The 16,866-nt window shown below is 43.5% G+C and overlaps 1 protein-coding gene across 1 annotated transcript in view; it reads right to left on the bottom strand.

The window, feature by feature from the left end:
- Nucleotides 1–16,866, bottom strand: part of tmem108 (transmembrane protein 108) — a 51,429-nt gene that overhangs the window by 33,584 nt on the left and 979 nt on the right. The window lies entirely within an intron of this gene.

Genomic DNA, 16,866 nt, shown 5'->3' on the forward strand with positions numbered 1-16,866 from the left:
TCATGTCATGCTTTCATCCGAATAAGTATCTTGCTTTTCCCTTGCTCTCATCTTGACTTCAGGCTTGGTCTTCATGCTTCACGAGCCCCTTGAACCAAAGAAGGCGATTTGAAAATGTCCGTCTAAAGTTTGCATTTGAAATAAATTTAAAAAACAGGATGAATCGTAAAAAGACTTCCAACCAACAAGTAAACATGAACATGTCTTATAACTGTGTATCTCTGTGCGTGACTTAGTTTGTACTGACACTTTGGCAGGCTTAAAACAAGCCACTGATTCTCCTGTATTGTTCTGTGCTAACAGAAAATCATGCTAATTGAGTACAGACAGATGTAGCAATGAATTCAAACCAGTATCATGAATTAAAAATGTGAAAAGGTCACAAATAGAAGGGAGGAAGTGTTAATTCATTTTTATCACAGTATTATTAGCGTCAATGATCAATATTTAAATATAAAGGGGGCTGCTCAGAGTGACAGAGAGTTCTCTGTCGGTCTGCAGTTTCATTCATAACTGTGGAGCGAATTAGCATCGTTTAGCTTGGTGTTTTTGTTCCATGGAACTTAAATGAACTATTCTGGTTCACTTGCCGATATCATATGCGTCACTTTCATTAGAAGCAGGCAACAAATCCCTAAAAACCTATTAAATGTCTTCTGCCAAGCACAAAACAGCAGCCAAATTAGCAGCTAGCTAGTGAACAGCTAGCAGCTAGCTAGAGGAACATGTAGCCGCTAAACAGCCAAATATTCCCCTAAGAAGCTTAGAGGAGAGTGAAAATAAGTCTTGAGTTGGGTTGCCATAAATATTAAACTGGAAATGAATGCTAAAGATGCTTATTGTCTACCAAAACAACTTTCTGTGTGTTTCATCTGTTTCTGCTGCCTCCAAGTGACTAAAAAACAACCAAACATACGACAACAATTCATGCAGCTCTAAAAATATACTTCAATTTGTCATTTTCCAATGTGAATCCACTTAAAACACAGTGAGAATTAATATATTTAGCACATTTTTTAAGTGTCAGCTCATGAAAAAAAAACTGAAAGCTAATATTTAGACCGAAAAGAGACTTTTTTTGAAAGAAAAATGGACTAAAAGTCAGAGGGCTGTAGAGGAACAATGGAGAGAATTGTGACTTGTTAAGTTCAGCAGAAGTACAAAAGACTGACATCAGATTCAGGGTCACACAATGAAGATACAGAGGGCTGACTTCACAGTGGAATGAGAGTTGATATAAGAAAGCATGCACTTTCCCTGGCTTAATATTCCATATTAATGTTCCTTATTATTTATAACTTCTTTAACAAAAGAAAAGCTGCAATATGTGATGTCCAAAACTTTTGATTGGCAGATTAGGAGTTAGTGTGTTCAGGAGCGGTGGAGGTTAGCACGACATCAGATTTCCTGTAAAGCCGGGTGACGTGGGTGTCCTCCATCTGACAGCCGGTCTGCAGCAGGTCGAACACCTGTCACACCTCACTCTCTGCCAACGAAGGCTGAACTGCTCGTGACCAAACTTTCATTTTAGAAGACACGGTTTGAGAGCAGCCGATCCTCAGAAACAGAGTGACTCAGCTGGACACGCCGTGCTTCTTAATATGCTCAGTATGAGTCAAGCTACATTTCTTTAATTTGTAGGTTGAATGACTAATTTGGTGGATTTTAGAGCTTCTGAATGTAGCACTACTTTGATTTTCTGCTTCTCTTCATTTCCATCAGCTACAAAGAGGGATAAATACCCAGCGTGACTGTCCAATTATTTGTCCAATGCAACTTAATTTTTGATTCAGATTGATAATTATTCTTTGCTTCCTGATTCAATCATCAATCTTTCATATTCATCACGATTGGACAACAATTACAAACCTCTAAGGGACATCCCGTCCAATCACATCTCACTGTTCAATCTGCTCTCTGCTCTGATTGCTAAAGGGTGACGGTATTTTTAGCTCCTGATATTCAATGAAAGCAAACACTTCTCCAGAGGCTTTAAATTGAGACAAACAGACAAGCCAACACCACGGCAAAATAGCATGACACAGCAGTAGTGCTGCGACGCCAGGGGTGCTGTCAGCCACAATCCATTCTCCATCCACCCAGCAGGCAGCACAGTTAACACGAGGCGTCCCTGAACGCACCTTAACGTCTTATACAGAGCAGGTGAATCGTTACAGAAAGCCTGGTACACTTTATCACAGAACCAGAGCACAGGCTTTGATACACCGAGTCAAAACTTTGAGAAGAAGAATTGTTAATGCACAGCAGCACCACCGCTATTTGTCGAAGTACTTCCCACCAGGAGTCGAGTATTGAAGCCTGATTCTGAGGGGAGGAGAGGCGGTGGTCTTAGAAGAAATGGTGACTCATGCATCAGTAAGGGTTAACTAAACTGTCCTCAAATCCACTCAAGCCCTCATGAAAGGACGCATATTCACATTTCAAAGATGGATGCAGTTTGCAGTTGAGCTGCACGTCTAAATGACTCATTTCAAAGTATCATGCATGAACATGAAAGCTTTTTAAATTTGCCTTTAAATTAGATTAAAGATGGAGTGACGCACTATGACCCACTCATTGTTGTTCCCTCTGGGCGTGGACTCTTCCTGGTTTTACCTCATGCAGAATAAGACGCCCGGGGGGTTTCCAGCAAACATAGAATGCATAATACCATAAACAAGCTTAATCCCTTCAAATCATCATAACAGATGTGAGAGGACAATGTGCTGACTTCAACATGCAGATGGTTGAAAGCCAAAACAAACTGGGCTTTTTTTTTGTTGTAGTTAAGCATGGTTTGAAGTTTGATATTTCTCAAGGGATAATTATTAGAATAGAGTAAAGCAAAGGAATACGGCTTCCCAAACTGGGGATTGGGACCCCCTGTGGGGTCGTCAGATAAATCAAAATGGGTCATGAGATGATTTGCAAGATTGGACAAAGGAAATAAAAATCTCTTTTATATTGTGAAACATTGGATATTGGAGCAAATAATTAAAGATCAGTTTACTAGATTTATTGTTCCCAAGGCCGAGAATGTACTTTGTGGTCAAAAACTATAAAGTTTTCCCTCTTCAGGCAACTAAAAACCTTTCAAATTAAACAATAAGTGAACTGCTCATCACTTCATCGTTCAACAACAGCTTGACGACGTATGCAACTTGTGACAGTCTAAGAAAACTTTAAAGAAATACATGATTCTGAGCGTCTTTTACGATTGAGAGACAAGCGCAACTAAGAAAACTACAGGAAGTGAGCTAACCATTAAAGGAAATAACTCACTGAGGAAATCCTTTTGTTCCAGAACAATACTGTAACGTGAACTTTAACATGTAAGGGCACAAAAATGTGACAAACAGGCCGTGGAATTCAGTCTTTCCTGTAGACGTACAATCTGATCATCTTACTAAGAGTATCTATGAGGCACACAGGAGCCACGTCTGGAGCACGACAGGAAACAAAGGCCTTTGGTGCATTCAGGAATTTCCATGAGGTAGCCAAAGCAAATGTGCTGTCCATAACAATTTGCATTGCAAGGGAGGAAATACATATTGTGTCCACCGTGTCTCTACACTTCCTGTCTCAACTCGAGGGCTGCATACGTACTTTCTGCAGAATCAGAAAAGCACACACCTCAGCGAGTGCAGGAAGTTCCTACACTCTACACACACATCCCTAATTTTGCCTCCTGACGCAGCCTCTTGTCTCAGTGACAATGGCAGGAATGAGAAGCAGCGGGGTGGGATGTTTTTCGGAGGGGGGGAATGCATTGTACCTCGTTTCCTTGAGTGGTGCAGCAGAGAGCGCTCAGAGCCAGCTGGGACGAGCGAGCGAGAGGAGCAACATCCGCAGGGAACGTCCAAGGTCCAGAGATTTCCCGCCGGGCGATGACCACGTGTGTCTGGAGACGGAGGGACAGATTTGTATTGTTCTCCTCTCTCCTCCTCCTCCTCCTCCTCCTCACCCTCTCTGCTCCACCTCCCCCCCGCTATTAGTGAGACGGATTAACTCCAAGAGCTGCTAGTCCTGAGAGTGTGTGTGTCTGGCTCGCTGTACACACACACACACACACACACACGCATCAATTAGGCCTTCTCCATGAGATTTAGCCTGACAGACGAAGGCAAATGCACTCCACAAAAACATGACAGGGACAATTGGCCTGAAACTGGAGAATTCGCTCATGGTTGAGCAATTCTCCAAGCAGTCTAAAGGCCTAATAAGCCAATTACGCAAAGGCTAAATTGCATGTGGTGGAATGCACACACACACCAAACCAAACAATGCAGCAAGTTTTTGACTGGCACACTCAAAGGTGACTCAGCTTCTGAGTGATGGAGCTTGAAGTCTTTCATTCGGACAAGAGTGACCTTTCTTCATCAGCCTCCACAGGAGAGAACAGGAAGTAGAGAAGAAGAGCTGGACGTGTACACCTTGATGTAAATGTGAGAATTGGCGGCAGCTATGACCTGAGATGATGCTTCCTGCGGCTCTGGGACTCGTGTTTACCTGGACATGACAGGAGATATGAGGGTGTGGGGACCTGACAGGGCTGACATTTTAAAGTGAGTTCCTGTCCAGTGGGAGTCCAGTCGCAACAGAGGAGGTGTCAGAGGGGCAGAGATGTGACACATTACTTGGATTAATATCACAGAGCAGAGAGCGCCCTGCGGTGCAAGTGTTGTTATCAGAAACGCAGCAAATCATGAAAGGAATATAATAGAACTGAGTGTCTTTAGAGTGAGAGGAAGACGCAGACAAGCACTGAATGTTAACTGGACACAGTCAATGTCTTGTGCTCACTTTTCTATTTCCTTATAGACAATAAAGTGGGGGAAAGTGATCTAAAGGATGTTAAGACTGTTTTTTGTCTCTCTCTTATTACACAGCATAGCTTTTTGTGACTTTCTGAAGTGCAAGGACTTTTGTTTGTCTATGAAATATATCTGAAAGTACACGAATAAAATGAATTTTAAACAGCATAAAACCTGATGTAGAATACTGGCTTTCTGAAAGTCACATTCTTAAGATTTGTCTTCAACTGATAACTTAATATGCAGCTAATTTTTACTTCAATATGGATTAATCTTAGTAGTATTTTCATAATTATTGTACAAAAAAAGTGCTGAAATTTCCATTATCATTTCTAAAAGCACGACAAGGTGCCTCTTACGTGCTTGTTTTGTCTGGCTAACAGTCAAAAGATTCACTGAACAAAGCCTTAAGCTAGCAGCGACTTTTAACATGTCAGAAGCTGGAATCACTAATTCTTTGGCATTTTACATTAAGAGTCTTCAGCTGTGTTAGCACGTGTGGCTTTAGCTACTCAGGCAAAGCAGTGCTTGGAGCTAAACGCTAACCCCAACATGCTAACATGCTTCTAAGTTTAATCCAACAAGTTAGCTTAGAATGACCATGACCTGGATGACAGGGAACCTTCACAGACATGCTAACATGCCGTTTAGCAGAAATAATGTTAACCAGCTTAGTTTAGCTAACTTAGTATGCTAGTTAGCAGAGTGTTAGCATGCTATGAGTACAAGACAGGGCCCTATTATGGCAAAAAAAGCTGTAAAAAAGATTGAAAATGAGAAAATAAAATCCAAATGTTGTCAGTTAATGTCCTGACACAATAAATCAAGCACTTCAGCACTGAATTCAAAGCACAGAGCTGCATGAAGGTTTTTTTAAACATCAGAAACATTACCACCAAACACCAAGGACACAATTCCAGCTTCAAAGACATTAATTAAAAAGTGTTAAAAACTGGAACCTTCATTTAGAAACAGCCACTAATATCCTAATAATAGCATACAAAATGATCCACGGGCCATGCAGCTAATTACTGACTTGCTAACAGCATCGGGCTGCACTGCTGTGAGCACAACAAGATAATTATTCTGAGTCAGATTCTGTGACACTGAGAAAACTCTCTCTATTTTCTCAGTCTGAAAATGCTGCACACTGCAGGTTGGTGGTTATTTGTGTTGAGTTTTAGTGTTTCATTCTGAAGCACGATGCAAGGGGATCAGGATAGATCAGCATGTTAGCGCCTCAAAGGAACTGCAAACATGCACAGTGTTTAAAATAGTTCCTATAGGTTTGAGAAGAAACCTCATAAGAAGCTTGGATTACTGGCAAACATGAAACATCCATCAAATATCTCCAACAGATGCCAAGTGGAGAAATAATGAAGCAATCAGTGCACCGACTCAGCATGCTAATTAACAACTAGCTAGCACACCCACCGCTTGCATCCCTGTGTAGAGTCTGTGCGTGGGTGTGTGTGTGTCTGTTTTAAAACGCTCTCCTGGAGAAAAATGTCTCACCAACAGACGTTTAATTACCGGAGGATGGAGGGCTTTGGTTCGCCCGCGCCATCGCTCATGGCTGAATTAATGAATCGGTAAACAGCGGAGGAACTCGCCGAACTCAGCATGGTTTGGATGAGATCGGTGACACCACGCGTGTACACACTCACACACACAAACACACACATATAGAGTCAGCAGTGTTTAATGTTATGGATGAAGGGGTGGTTGAACACTATGGTGGGGTGGAGATGGAGCTTAGAAGAAGAGTAAGTCTATGATTAAGTGATAAAGCGCAGATGATACACGCCCCTGCGTTCTTACAACAAACTGAACAACATGAAGACTATAATTACTCTGCGTCATATGAAAAGTCCATGTAGTTATCATTAATCTTGGTGTTGACTATTGAGGGGAAATAATTACAAATGGATGACAAATTTTAAAAAAGGGGGAGGGACTTGATACATTCATTTTACGATGATATACAGCAGAAAGCAGATGCATAATTTGACTTTTAAAAACCCGAAACCAGAAAATATTGGGGCATTCTTTCCCCAAAGAAGCTTAAAACAATAATTTGTTAACAAAAAGTGGCTTAAAGGGAATAAATACATATAGGTGACGGTTTAAACGGGGGAACTTGTATGATAAACAACAAAGAAAGCAGCAAAATCTCACTTTTGAAAAGCTAAAACCAGAAAATATTGGGCATTTTTATTTAAAAATAGCTTAAAAATCTAATTGACTATCAAAAAAGTGACAATAGGCTTGAGAGACAAGCTTCCTTGCTCCACTTTGGGGTTAAAAATGAATCCAAATATTGTTTAAAACAGCCACAAAGCGGGCTGCAAAAAACAAGTGCTCCAGACAAAATGAATGTCAATGGCATTCCAGCGGCCTGTTTACAGCTATCGTAGTTAAATGTCAAAAGCTCAGCCCCCGCGGGGGAGACATCACTGGCTGGGTGAGAATTCACAGGTGTCTCTCCCTCCATCACTCTGCCGCCGCTCTACTCTGTGTCACGTCGGGCTCAGGACAATACAGCGGGACGGGCAGCAGGATCTATTATTAGTGGAGGAGTGAAGAATGGAGAGAGACCCCGGGGGGAGAGGAGGGAAGCCACCAAGCCTCACTGATATTTTAAGAGATGCTGTGGTGACAGTTTCTGTAAAAGATGATTTCTGAACCGCATTCAACAAACACACTTTAAAGGAACATTCCAGTGGTTTCACACTTTGTAACTCATTCACTATAAATCACTTAAACATGTGCAAAATGTGCATTCACTTTTATCAAACTAACAGGGTCAGATTAAACCATTTTTTGTGAAAATATTTAACATAAAAAGTTGTTTACAGAAATACACCATGCAAGTAATAAAAACCTGATTAAAAACAAAATTTTATCTCAGAGTTTAATGTTAGTTAAAATGGTTCTTAATTAGTTTATAAAGAAGGGAAGTTATAAAGACGTTATTTGCAATTCTGCAACTCAAATTGGTGAACCTGCTGCCTTTGGGACCCTGGGCCTGTTTTCCCCATTGGTAATCTTTGCTGAATTGCTGTGATGTAACACTGACAAACAGTGACGACATTAGCTGCAACCGTCACAGCGGCACGTCGAAGGCCGTCCCAATTCGAAGGCTCTTTCAGAAAGGCGTCCTCCTTTTCCCAGGCCACGAAGGATCCATCAGGTGCATCCTTCGTGGTCTAACAAATCTTGAAATTCATTGGGCGCCAATTCAAACACTCTTAAACGGCAGAGGTATACACTTTAAAATGTAAACGTTTTTGGTTTCAGCTCATTCCAATAGCTAGCGATACAAATGTTACAAAAACGAAAGGGGCCTTGAAACAGTTATGTGACGTTAGATAGCTAGTTAGCCAGCTAGCTACCTGTTGCTAGGTGACAGGAGCAGCATTTGGTGACGCAAGGTTAAGGGCGGGAACAGGAAGTCCTCCGTAGACTAGATCGTCTCATTTCAGTTTCGGCCTTAGCGGTCTGCACAAGCTACGAATGACTCATCCTCCGTAGACCGCATCCTTCAAAGGATGCAGCCCATGAATTGAGACACAGCATGCTAATTAATGTCAAGCTAACATTTGAATATGGTCTGTTAAACTTTAAGTAAGCCAACCCCCATTTATGACACAACCTGTGGACAGCATTAAACAGTGTATTTGCATATTACTGTAACTACTGCTGAAAGACTAAATGTGATCACGACCTTATTTTCACTGTATTGGATGACATTATTGACTGTCTGCTTCAGTCTTCATTATTCAAAAAAAATGTGATGCAATGCACCGTCTCAGCCCACTGTTTGTTTGGCTCCACTGCAGACAGATTTACAGGCTCACGTTTTCCGTCACATCTCTGAGAGCTGTTGCTTCAGGCGTCTTCGTTGCCGCCTGCATTGCCAAATCAACAAGCATTGAGCTCAAAGAGAAGCTTGAACAGTACGCCAACCAACAACTCGAAAAAGCGTAGCAATTTATGCGCTGTATCTCTGCAAACAAAAGTGCAAAAAAAATACAAGCATTGGTTTTACGTTCATTATCCACTGTGACTATTTCTCCTTGGACAGAGCTAGGCTAACTGTTTCCAGTCTTTATGCTAAGCTAGGCTAATTGCCTTCATCAAAGTGGCATCGATCTTTTTGATGTTACTCTCAGCAAGGAAGCAAATATGGCTTATTCTGAAAACCTATTTCTTAAAGGATTATAACTTTAAAGAGTACATGTGCAAACACAGCTGTAAGTCTGCAACTGTGTGTGCAAACAAGAAAAATATGTAATAAATCTCACAGCCCCAGATGCACAAACTCTCCTCTCAGTCCTGAAAGGGAGAGAAAAAATCATTGCAGTTACTACAGCGTGTTTGACACATCGTATACCACAGCGAGCTGCAGTGTTTTTACAGCACAAACAGCCGGCGCAGCGACCACTGTGTCCAATTTATTTGCAGCTTCTGACAAACCCAAAACGTCAAGTCATCTCTTCTCCCCAAAGGACACTCTCCTCTTCAGGGAGGGAGGAAAGGGGGAGGAAGGGGGAGTCATTCCAGCAGCTTCAGCAGCAGTTTCATTTGCCGTGTGCTGCCTGTCGTTCTCTCTCGGTACGTGTGAGATAATCTGGGTGCGAACGTGCATCTTGTGGTTCAGCGGATCAGGGGCAGAACAATGTGAGAGTGTGCAGACAGTGAAGGACATTTTTATTTCCAACAGCCTGTTTTTTTGTTGTTGTTGGTGCTTCAGCTGCCAGCGCTGTACTCACTCCAGCTTCAGTGCCACTGTCTCCATGGTGAAGAAGCTGCCATGAAACCAACACATCCCTGCCACCACAAACACATCCACACACAAACAAACCAAATCCCACTGTGTCATTTAGTTTTCTTTTAAACGCCGCTCTGTGTTTGAAAATTAATTTACCGACGCCTCTCTCTCCATCTCTTTCGGTATTAATGCTGCCTCACATTACTAGACAGCTTTTCCAGGCCCCCGGGAATCTCTCAGACTGGAGAGCGAGACGCCCGAGGAGGAGAATGGCAGCAAAACCACACAAACTGCGCTCTAATTGGAGGTGACAAGCGCAGATAGTTTCATATTTGAGGAGTTCTCCCAGAGCTGGTTAACGGGATGATTACAATGAAATGTCAGCTCCCAGGACACCTTTTGCAAGGAATACATCAGAATCAACACTCTGGCTTACTCTGTAGCTGTCATGTAGAGTTCTTAAAGGGACAGTACAGAATTTTTTGATGTGGGGTTGTGTGAGGTGCTTATCAACACACAGCGCATTAGCCGCAGTAGATGGCGTTTAGCGTGACCACTGTTTGGAGAAGCCAGCCGGAGTACCACCAACATGGAGGCTAAGTGAGGTACTGCTGTGGACGCGGGGTTTGGAGCAAAACGACTTTAGCCACTTAAAAAAAAGTCAGTTTAAGTATACATCCATCCATTCATTATCTATACTGCTTATTCTGCTCACGGTCGTGGGAGGGCTGGAGCCAATCCTAGCTGTCACTGGGCGAGAGGTTGGGTGCACCCTGGACGGCTCGCCAGTCAATCACAGGGCTGACACACAGAGACAAACTATGCTCACATTCATACTTTAACCATGTCTGTTAAGTCCCTATCAATCACTGAATGAGGTAACACAATGGTGATGAAAGCCTTTGTATTTGCAGTATTACAGACTGGGTGTCTGTGGCGACTTCAGCGCAAAAAATCTCAAGCAGCGCCCAGTTAGTGACGCGTTTTCCATCAGCCAGCAGTGGTTGGTCTGACAGAGAGGGTAGGCGGAGCTAAGCGGCTGCTTTTCCGCTCTCTGCAAGTGTTGCGAGTAAACAGTAATCTACTATGGCTGAACAAACAAAGAAAAGATGGATGACTACAGATACAACTTCAACAATAAGTGAAAATCCAAAGAAAAAGAAACAAACTCGACGCTCAGATGAAGGCAAACAGTCTGAAAAGGAAAGCGACCGTCAGCGAGGAAAATCAAGAGTTACAACCGGAGCCAACCGTGGACGTCACACATGCAGCACTGCCTGGCCAGTTTTTTCACTCATTCATGTATTTATTTTGGGCTAACTCTCCTGATTTTGGCATATTTTGCAGTGGTTTTCCATAATCTTCAGAAAAATAATCACTGCAGACGTGGAGTTGTTTCAGTGTTGCTTATTGAGTGTGGATGTTTATGTTCAGGCAGCTGCTCGAGGCCGTTATCACTGGAAGGAAAACGGTGAAATCTACATGGTGATCAGGACAGAGCCGGAAAAACACAAACATGCTTCGTCTTTGAACTCTCCTGAGCAGTGAAGTTTTGTGGCACTTAAGAACCCAAACAGATGATCCACAGCTCAGCAAGTGCGACGAATACAAAACCGTAGTGTGGTTAAAAACATTCTTCCAAAGAAGGGCTGTTTGAGTGCAAGGTGAAGAGGTAAAAACGGTTGAAAATCACACACACTTAAAAAGATTTTTCTTTTATGTCAACCTTTTTTAAGTGGCTAAAGTATGAGTTTGTCGCGACCTTGTCTACAGCGCTACATAGCTTAGCTTCTAGGCCGGCTTCTCCAAACTGAGCCCGTTCTGACCACCATCTACTGTGCATTATAAAGTCACCATTGATAATTACCTCATACAACCCCACTTAAAAAAATCCAAACTACCTTTAAGACCAACTTTAATGCTCTGGCGCAGTCTGACGAATCTCCTATACATCTACCTTTACCTCATGTGACCTCGCCAAGGGCCTCTCTGTCTCCTTGCCAAGCGCTGCACATGAGGAACACCAGTCTCACTGCTCCTCGGCCCATCAATCAGGCTCTCCAGCAGCCATGAAATGAGCCATATGCGGCATGGGCCGGGGCAGAGACGGAAAAACAATGAGTTTATAAACACAAGTATTTCCTTGAATTCATGGACACAAACAGCTTGAAAGAGGGATGTGTAGGTCACAAAATTAACCGCTAGCTTTGGCAAGGTGATGACAAATGCAGAGTGTGTGTGTTTGGAAAAGAGTTCGATTCATTAGGCAGTGTAAAGCAGAGATGACCAAGCATTTAAGACAAGATAGGGGACCTGTTTCCCTCCTCACCTCAATCCTCCACCACAATTAGCTGCTGACAGTGACATAGCAGCCCGGTAATAAGCTCTACCATGGGGAGGGGTCTCCTTAGTCTCCGGCATATGGTGCCACTTTAATCTGCAGCCTCTATCAGATGAGTCTGGTGGGTACACAAGGTTTGATTTTTAACTGATTGCACGCTCAACAGCTTCCAGGATGGATAAAACAAAGGAGGTAGACTATGAGTACAATTAGCCGTATCCAAAAGCTGACAAGTCCTCCTGACGTAGAAATGAAAGGAGGTTTATGCTTTTTGATGTTGCGAGATTTCAGCGATAAAAGAACAAATATCCAGATTAAAGGAGTTGCCAAGGAAACAAGACACTTGATCTTTTTTTCCCCCCAGACTTGATAGAAAAGCACTTTTCTGGGTGAGAGAAATGCGCTTCCTCGCAAGCCGGGGTCACAACCTGCCGGCCATTAGAGGCTCTGAGTAATCCTGACAGGTGAGCCCAGCCTGAGACCCCGTAATCATCAGGCTGACACCTGCTTGCATTGTCCCGCTCTGTCACATGACCCCCTCAAGGCGATGGCTGGGGGCAGCGGGGGTAACATGTGCCCCCCTGGACTTGTTCACCCCCAGCCAGGCTTTCCCATAATCCTATTAGACCCAGTCATCTGCGCTGCATTAAAAAATGTGCTGAATGACCCTAAAACACCAACCCTCTGTGTCCCGAGGAGTCCCTGTTTTTACTTTTCACTTGTACGTATCAAACACCTCTCATGGACAGAATTTTGTCCTCCTCATGAAACATTTTTCAGCCTTTTTGGGCGACTAAACAGTTGGAATGAAAAGATTCTCAGGTGCTTAAAGTTTTGTCTGCAAAAAAAAACAACTAAGCCAAGCCTGGTGACCACTGTACACAACAATGTAAGATATGCACCCCTTAAAACACGGAGAAATCCATGTGGAATTATGTTGCAGCACTGCGAGATCATCCTGTAGTTTGACGTAAGCAGGTTAAAGATTTGACCTCAAAGACGCCCCTTGGTTGAAGCAGAAATACTTTTTACTTCTGACTAAATTATTGATTAAATATGTCTGTTAAAGTTTTTTGGACAACAAACACAAGATAAAGTGTTGCACAGGCGACAGGAGCAGCGTTTGGTGCCGCAAGGGTAGACCAGACCGTCTCATCTCAGTTCGGCTTTAACAGCCTACACAGGCTATGAATGAAGCATCCTCCGTGGACTGCCTCCTTCAAAAGGCTGTAGCCCCTGGATTGGGACACAGCTAATGTTTAGAAGCTTATATCTTTACCATGTTCCCACCTTGGTTTAGTTTGTTAGCATGCTAGCATTCGCTTATTGGCATTTCACACAAAATACAGATGAAGCCGATAACAGTGTCATTCATTTTGCATGTATTTAGTCAAAACATTATCCAATAGATGTTGAGACATTTCGCTCAAAACCACAAAAGTAAACCTCATGGTGGTGCTAAAGGATATATCAGGGGATTACCAAAGTCATTAGGATTCATCCTCTGGGTACCATGAATGTTTGCACCAATGTTTGTGCCAATACGTCCTTTGGTTGTTGAAATACTTCACTGAATAAGTGAGCCTCTGACCTGCTGGTAGTGCTAGCTTAAAAGGGGATCATCAAAGTCAATACGGTTCATCCTCTGAGCACCATGAATGTCTTTACAACATTTCATTGCAATACATCAGACTGTTTCTTTTAGATTTTTCCATCTGGACCAACAAGTGTTGGACCAACTGACAGCCTCTGAGCTAGGCTGCTAAGCATGGCTAAAAAGGGTTGGGGTTGCGAATGTGTTGCCATGTTTGTTTCTTCACACTATCGCCAAAAATGAAGTGTTTTTCTCAAGCTTGAATGTGAATAATACAGACTCCAGCTTCCACTCCAAATCCCCCTTTTCTACTGAAAGCTAAAAACAAGCTCTTGTGTGAGTTTTAGCCTCCCTGGAGATCTACTGTGCGTGTTCCCCAGCCTGCTGTATTAGCTCTATCAAATACTCCAAAAATTCTCTGAAGCAACACTCTGAAATCTCCTTACATAACGCGTTTACAGCGGCTCCTTCCCGAGGAGGAACTTATTTGGGCCCTTTCGACCCTTGGGTCCCTCTTGGCACAGAGGGTGACCATCAGTGGGTGGAGGTGCAGATTGGAGTGGCACGGCTGCAGACGAGGAATGTGAGGAATTCCCCTTGTAAACACCTCATGCTCGGACGGTCACCGCGCTCTTATCTCCATGTGCCAATCGCCCCCTTTAATCAACATAATGGTTATTCATTACCAACGCCCCCTCTTCTTCTTCTTCTATCTGCTCTTCCTGTGGCCTCTGCATGGTCAGGGCAGGTGGGGTATCTTGTTTACCTGAGGCTCCACATGGTGTATTATTCACTCTGATACCCCCCCAATGGACAAACACAACCAGCTCTGATACTACTGTATACGGCACAATGGTTTTCAAATGTCAACAACATGAAAGAGATTCCTTCGTTCTGCACGTCTGGCCCAGGCTCCGTCTGGTCCTATGGGAACGCTCTTTAGCCGATAGGATCATAAGTGGCTAAAGGAGGGGGGGATTTATTTTTTCTTCCTCATTGAATAGAGCGGCTTTCGCTTGCTTTTCAGCGCGCCACCTCCCCCCGTGGTTCCTGTATACGAGCCCCCTCTCAGCTTTAATGAAAGTTGTCTCCAAAGCAGCTGAGGGCCTTCGTTAATACGCCGTGGCATTTACAAAGCAGGAGAAGAAACGTGCAAGCACATGCTGTTTTTTTTCCTCCCTTTGCTTAGGTGAGATCCTGCTTTAGCCACTTTGTTTTCACCGAGCTGGAGGAAGGTGCGAAGTCCATCCTGAGCACATACGGCGTAGCATGAGGGGGCCCACGGGGGCTGCATTCCTCCTCATGGTGTACCACTCTCTACCAGTCATGAGGGACGCTTACTTACAACCATGAAACCCGCTCACACCGCCACGGTCACATTCCCCTACGCTTTCCCATCAGCTCCGACTTTCTGCTGCAAGAGGCAGAAACCAGATTTTTTCCTTTTCCTGAAACTTCCCCTGACACGTTTATTTAAGGGAGGTCAGTTGCTCTGGATGGGAAAGCCGATATTTTCCGGGTGTTTTTCAGTGTTACTGTAGGCTTTTCCTGACCGGGCGATAAGAGAGCAGCTGTGGAGATTGTACAGCAGCTGAACTCTAAGAACTCTTCCGAATGTTGACAGTAGATATCAAAACACACAGGAAGGTGCTGAAATGACTGACACAGATTGTGGCCTCTAGGATTTGTTGCTGAAAGCCTAAAAGGAAAATCCTCTATGAAGTGGGGACTCTAGTTTATCCTCAAGAAGATCAAGGGTTTGTTCCTTTTTTTCCTCATCCATGCACCTCACCAAACTCCTGTATCAGCCTACAAGAGTCTAATGTTTAACCTATAGGATGCACATTGATTAGAGTCTTCCTTAGTGCTAGCTGATCTCCGGATATTGAAGCATTTCCAGGAGCTACTCTTTTGGTTTTTCAAGTGACGTCAGTGTTTTTTTTACAGATAATCTTTTTTGTCTTTATGTGACAAGTAAGTGTAGAGCGACAGGAAATATGGGGTAGAGAACATGGGGATGACGTGCATCAAAGGGCTGCAACTCGGAGTCAAACCCGCGGCAGACGCGGCGAAGCCTTTGCATCTGTACACGGGACGCCTGCTCTATCGGCTGAGCTAAACCAGCGCCCTGTCACTGTTGTTTTAAACTGTCTTATTAAACCACATTTTAGTCTAGCGAGGTAAAGTTTATGGCAGCTCGGCTCAACGAAGCCCCAACGATTTGAAAGGCAATGATTTTAACCGTGAAGCAGCTTAATTCGCTTTAACAGTGTTTTTCCCTGTCTTAGCGACAGGGTGCATTTGTTTTGGTTCGAGTTAGGGAGGAGGGGTACGATCACTTTCCTAACAACAAAGTGTGCACCGGGGCGGCCGTGGCTCAGTGGTAGAGTCTCTTAATCGGAAGGTTCCCCGACTGCTTGGGCCTTGGGCGAGACACTAACCCCAAATTGCTCTATTGGGCTATAACAAGCTAGCAGCAGCTCAGCTTGCAGCCCCTCATGACGTCCTGTTTCCCCCAACGAAGATCATCTATGAAATCCTTATATCTATTTTTTTTCAGGTTTTCCTTGTTTTAATGATGTCGTCTATTTGTTATGAAGCAGAGGAGACACCTGCGGATAATTTGGCTCCAGTAGAAACCTTGCGAAAGATAAATCTGCGACTCTTTAAGTTTAAGGTCTGCCATGCTGTTGCTCCTGATAACTTTAGGCAAAAATAGTCCACTTGTAACTTGAGGTCTTCTCCTCTGACTTTTAGGAGTAGCCTTATTACTGACAACCAACTTATCAATAAATCAACACTCGTTCTGCGCTAGATTAACGACTTTAAACTTGATTACAGTTTAACTTTAACACATTCAGCTGAGCAAAAAGATGCTGAAAACCGAGTGATTTGTTGGAAGATGGATCTATGACACAAAATCAACCAAATAACATCCAGCAAAAGAATCTGCGGTGCATCTCTGCAGACATATTACAGATCCCTGAGTATCGTGCCCAAAGAATAAACGCCCCTATTAGTGTAAAGTGCTTCGCTCATGTTCCCTAATACCCATTCATGGTATCACAGCATGTCAGCTCGCCCCGAGGAAGCTGTCAGCTACAGATGTCAATACCCCCGCTGACCCCTCTCCCTCCCCCCCGAACACAGCGCACACACATGGGACAGGAGGATTGTTCCCCCCCCCTAGAAACAAAGGAATGGGGGGTTTCTGTGGAGAACAGGCAACCAAACATTCCTGACACAATGGAGAGAGTGGCCGGCAGGTTCAATTAGTACACACTTTAAACTGAGCTCTATACGGTCCCACTGTGCTCCACAACAAAGCTGCAATGGGGTGTTT

This window comes from Semicossyphus pulcher, unplaced genomic scaffold (assembly GCF_022749685.1).
Source record: "Semicossyphus pulcher isolate SPU_LCO1_2020_fin unplaced genomic scaffold, fSemPul1.0.p SCAF_18, whole genome shotgun sequence".
NCBI lineage: Eukaryota > Metazoa > Chordata > Actinopteri > Labriformes > Labridae > Semicossyphus > Semicossyphus pulcher.